Genomic DNA, 6,000 nt, shown 5'->3' with positions numbered 1-6,000 from the left:
ACATAGATAAAAAAGATTTTTTAGAAGGAAATCAGAGCAAAGGAGAAATAAGGATTTTTTAAAAATCAGATAAAGCCAGAAGGTAAGCATTAAATATTGCATAATATTATTGTCCTATACATTTGCTACAGGTAAACGGCAAATTTGGCTGAATCTCTCAGCTGTCATTACCTAATCTGTTACTTTCTTCAGACTTTAAAAGGTAGGAGCAGGCCAGGCATGGTGGCTCACGCCACCCAGCACTTTGGGAGGCCGAGGCGAGTGGATCACCTGAGGTCAGGAGTTTGAGGCCAGCTTGGCCAACATGGTGAAACCCTGTCTCTACTTAAAATAAAAAATAAAATAAAAATAAATGAAAATCAGCCAGGCTTGGTGGCTGGTACCTGTAAACCCAGTTACTCCAGAGGCTGAGGTAGAAGAATCGCTTGATCCCGGGAGGCGGTGCTTGCAATGAGCCGAGATCGTGCCACTGCACTTCAGCCTGGACAACAGAGTGAGACTCAGTCTCAAAAAAAAAAAAAAAAAAGTAAGGGCAAACCATTTGCTTAGAAGCACATTTACTCCTGAATTGAAATCTGAAATCTCTCCAGTGGGTCCTCAAAGAAGCTATTTATGTGGGAGTGAACCAATGTCATCCCTGGCATAAATACGGTTTAAAGCATAGTCAAAAGCTACCAGTGATAAAAGAAACCTGATGCATGGCCAAAACACGGCAACCCAGGCACAAAGGTCTCAAGAGTGGGTTTAATTCAGAATTTTTAAGAGAAATGAATGGATTACTCAATTTTTGGTTTCCTCCATAAACATCTCTCAAAAACAAGATTTTGCCAATTGGGCAATAGAGAGTTAAAGGTTGCTCTCTGACAAGTGGCTGGAGCACAGGTACTATTGCTGTTTGAGGGCGGATTCACATAATCACTGTAGCTGGAGACAGACGTGACAACCTCTTATGAAACATGAGCAGTCTAATGAGGACACCCACCTAAGTGAAAAGCCTTTCCATCTCTTTACAGAAATGATCTTAAGAGTGCCAATTGTTAGAGACAAGATTTTCTGAAAAACAATTTTGGGGCCAGGCGCGGCGTCTCACTCCTGTAATCCCAGCACTTTGTGAGGTCAAAGTGGGTGGATCAGTTGAGCTCAGGAGCTCAAGACCAGCCTGGGTAACATGTTGAAACCTTGTATTCACCAAAACAAACAAACAAACAAAAAGCAGAAATTAGCCGGGTGTGGTGGCGCATGCCTGTAGCCCCAGCTACTCAGGAGGCTTGGGGTGGGAGGATTGCTTGAGCCTGGGAGGTGGAGGTTGCAGTGAGCCAAGATCATGCCACTGCACACCAGCCTGGGTGACAGAGCCAGACCCTGTCTTAGACCAAAACAAAAAACAAAAAAACAAAACAAAAAAAACCTGGATCTGTTACAACACACAAATGTGTAAAGTACCCTGCCCCACATCTATGAAGTGTGAATACTACAATTTTAGCCTGAAATTTAAAAAAAAAAAAAAAAAGCACCTTTATCTGGCTCCAAACTTCATACACCATATGCTTCTCGTGTTTCCATGGATATGCCTCATATTTGAGTTTTTTCTGATCATTGTGTTCAAAAAGATGGGTAGGCTTAGGGACACAGACTTGGGGCAAACCTATGTTTATTCCTACACTCAAACTATAGACATTAAAGTCTCTATCTCATTTACCTTTATATAAAAGTCAAACACTGCCTTTACTAGCAACCAAGGTCACCCACACAAAGGAACATATCGAAAACATAGGAGCAAAAAAGACAAAATTGGAACAGTATCCAGTAGGTATAATTAAAGTAGCCAAACTGCATTTCTACCATGGAAACTTTCAAAAGAACATTCATGAAGTTTTAATACAGGATACGTATACACAATTCCATATGGCTTTTGATAGCGGTATATATATGGCCCCATTTTAAAATGACTTATTATTGGATTCAGGCTGTATCAGTGAGGATACAGTAAGGAAACAGAAACCCCACACCAGATACTTGAACAGGGAAGTTTTAATATAATATTTGCTAACTAGTAGAAGCTGGTTAATTATTTGTAGGGGCAAAAGAGGACTCTAAAGTGCACAGAAGTAGCAGGTAAAAGGCAAATACTGTCCCTAGGGTGAAGAAAAGTGAAAAAAATGAACTAAAGACCAGGAGAGGCTCTCTTCCCCTACCTCACTCCCAAGCTGAGATCAGACTTCCCTGGAGAGGCTGTGGTTTCTACAGGAACATTCAGCCTGCCATGGTGAAGAAACTTGTCCCAGGGAATGGGCCACAGAGAGACAGCTGCTTGATGGAGTGGCAGAGCTGGCACGGAAGCAGCCCATGGGAGCTGCTCCACAGTGGCTCAGGGTTGGGAGAAGGTAACCTGAGGTGCAGCTGGAGCTCCTCTGTTGGGACTGCTGGGCTTCTATGGTGTATAAAAATGGGAGACTCACAACCATAAGTAAAGTATCTTCTTACAGCTTTTGCTTTGCAGTGCCACTCGTGGGCCCTCATCTTCCCAGCTGGCAAAGGAAAAAGACAGTACAAGGCAAGACAAAGGATAGGTTTGGAAATGAGACCATAGGTTGATAATAGCCATCATTCACTTCTTTGGTCACTGAGCTTCCATATACATCTACATTATCTTATTATTTATTTATTTGACAGAGTCTCACTCTGTCACTCAGGCTGGAGTGCAGCGGTGCAATCTCGGCTCACTGCAACCTCCACCTCCTGGGTTCAAATGATTCTCCCGCCTCAGCCTCCCAAGTAGCTGGGATTACAGGCGCCCCACATCTGACTAATTTTTGGTATTTTTAGTAGAGACAGAGTTTCCCCACGTTGGCCAGGCTGGTCTCAAACTACTGACCTCAGGTGATTCACCCGCCTCGGCTTCCCAAAGTGCTGGGATTACAGGGTGAGCCACTGCACCCAGCCTATATCCATATTATCTAATATAACAGCTACTAGCCACATGGCTCCTAAGTACCTGAAATATGACTAATCTGAAGTTAAATGTGCTAAGTGTAAAATACACACTGCATCTCAAAGACTAAGTACCAAAAAAGATGTAAAATATGAGGTTTTTATATCAATTCCATGCAGAAATAGTTTTTTGTTTGTTTGTTTCCTGAGACAGGGTCTCACTCTCTCACCCAGGCTGGAATGCAGTGGTGTGTTATCAGCTCACTGCAACCTCTGGCTCCTGGACTCAAGTGACCTTCCCACCTCAGCCTCCCAAGTAGCTAGAACTACTGGCGTAAGCCACCATACTCAGCTAATTTTTGTGTATTTTTTGTAGAGATGGGGTTTCACCATGTTGCCCAGGCTGGTCTTGAACTCCTGAACTCAAGCTATCCACCCACCTTGGCCTCCCAAGGTGCTGGGATTACAGGCATGAACCACCATACCTGCCAATATTAAAATACAATAAAATCAATTTCAGGGCCAGGCACTGTGGCTCATGCCTGTAATCTCAGCACTCTGGGAGACTGAGGTGGGCAGAGCATTTGAGGTCATGAGTTCGAGACCAGCCTGGCCAACATGGTGAAACCCCGTCTGCACTAAAAATACCAAAGTTAGCTGGGAGTGGTGGCGGGTGCCTGTAGTCCCAGTGAGGAGGCTGAGGCAGGAGAATCTCTTGAACCTGGGAGGTAGAGGCTGCAGTGAGCTGAGATTGCTACAGTGAACCGAGACCACAGCACTGCACTTCAGCCTAGGCGACAGGAGACTCGTCTCAAAGGGAAAAAAAAAAAAAAAAATCACTTTCACCTATTTTTAATGGGATTACTAGAAAATTTTAAGTTACACATGTGGTTTTTACCCCTGGTAGTTATATCCTTTCTGAGTGGCTGGAGCAACTTCGCTTCTTTGGGTAGAAAAAGTTTCTAACCTTCAACAAGTTCCATCTTGGTGAAATGGCTTTTTCAACTGCACTCCCTTCTCCCCCCCAAGTCTAAAAGCTTTAATTTCGCTATATGTCTGGGTACTACAAACACTGCTAACCCAGGTCTCCCAACTCTCCTCACTCATATTTCAAACCAGCAGCCCAGAGGCTGATTTTGACTATGTACATTTCTGTCATCTCAACTCTCCTCTCTTCATAACCATTTTTTCTCAATGTAAACATATTTACGATACCCAATAAGTACTGAACACCTACTTGCTACATATGTCCGTCTTAACAAAAGCACTTCCACAGGAATTCATACAATAACAGATGCAAAGCGGTAGAGAGCAGATTAGGAAAAAATCTAGCTTCTATTACAGGTTCTGATTTTTTCAGGTTAAGCCATGCAAGCCTCAGGTCCTCTGTTTCTATCTCTGCTGGGAGAGAGAGGGCTGAATTACTTCTTTTTTTTTTTTTTGAAACGGAGTCTTGCTCTGTTGCCCAGGCTGTAGTGCAGTGGTGTGATCTCGGCTCACTGCAACCTCTGCCTCCCGGGTTCAAGCGATTCTCCTGCCTCAGTCTCCTGAGCAGCTGAGATTGCAGGCGCATGCCACCACGCCTGGCTAATTTTTGTATTTTTAGTAGAGACGAAGTTTCACCATGTTGGCCAGGATGCTCTCTATCTCTTGACCTTGTGATCCGCCCGCCTCAGCCTCCCAAAGTGCTGAGATAACAGGCGTGAGCCACCACGCCCAGCCTACTTTAGTTATATTCACACTAAGTCATGAAATCCTTTAGCAATTGTAATCAACTTTTTAAAAAATTAATAGAATAAAAAGAGTACATTACACCTATTAAAGACATTTTCTGAAACTTTTGTTTCAGGTATATATTTTATATAGCAGTTGCAGGGTAAAATGTCTTTCTTATTGAGTGTCACAGTTACGGTTTAAAAGCTACTGATGTAGATACTTAAAATCCTATATAGTTTGAATTCTTATAGATTCATTTGTTCCAAAATTATTTTAAGACCAGTAATCACAAAGTATGAAATCACAACTTAATATGGAAAGTTTTATCAAAGCTAAAATTTATTTGGTGCATACTCCTATTGATACCAGGTATGTTCGCATATACCTTTTTCTTTCATGTGTAAAAACAACCATGTGAGGTATTTTACAGGTTAAAAAAAAAAACAAAACTACTTCCTTATTCAGTGTAAAGGAGGCTTACAAGCATTCCAAAATAAAAACAAAAACCAGACAAGTACGTAGTCTATTTCCATTTCCTTTTATACATCCTCTATATATATCACACATTTTAGCAATAGGAGAATAGAGAACCAACTCAAACGCAAGGGAATCTTTTTTGTAGATTCTGTTGACAGATGCTCTTTAACCTAAATATTTTCTGCTCTAAGCATAAGGGACTTAACTGTTTTCAGTACGTGAAATAATTTTAAGGTGATCTAGTACTTTGAAAATTTCATTCACTTAAGAACACTTAAGCTTAAAAATAGCACTATTTTTCAGAGGCAATTTCTCAACAGAAAAAGGCAATGGTAACAGTTCAATTGATGGAAATGGTTGAAATAAAACACCTTTGAGAAAGTAGAAAAAAGATGTAGGAACAATTCTGTAAAAACATAGCACCATTACCTCAACGAATGAGCAAATTTTACATACTGTATTTTTTCAAATAACCTATTTTCATATTTAGTAGTTCAAGTTCCATAAGCTGTTATATTAAGCTTTCTTTCTGTTTAAGAGTTCAATGCTAACACCATGTTTTTTACAAAATAAAAAACAATTTCTCAATAAACAGTAACTACTAAATTGTTACAAAGAAAAATTCTTCAATACTTATTTTATTCCATATATAAGCTTTTTCCCAAAAGGTATATTAATATTGCATTACAAACAAGACAGCTAATCTGGTCAAGCTGTGAATATATTTGACAAAAACATTTGATCTTCCTACTGTTTTTCATTTATTGGATAAATTTCTTTAGCAATTCTATTAGTTCTTTTTCTAAAATCAAGTTAACCAAATACAGCCCATACAGACATCAGATTTGAAAGCTGACTTCTATTTTTTAAAGTACC

This window comes from Macaca fascicularis, chromosome 11, assembly GCF_037993035.2.
Source record: "Macaca fascicularis isolate 582-1 chromosome 11, T2T-MFA8v1.1".
NCBI classification, from domain to species: Eukaryota; Metazoa; Chordata; class Mammalia; order Primates; family Cercopithecidae; genus Macaca; species Macaca fascicularis.
The sequence above is the reverse complement of the archived record's forward strand: the minus strand, read 5'-3'. Positions refer to the sequence as shown.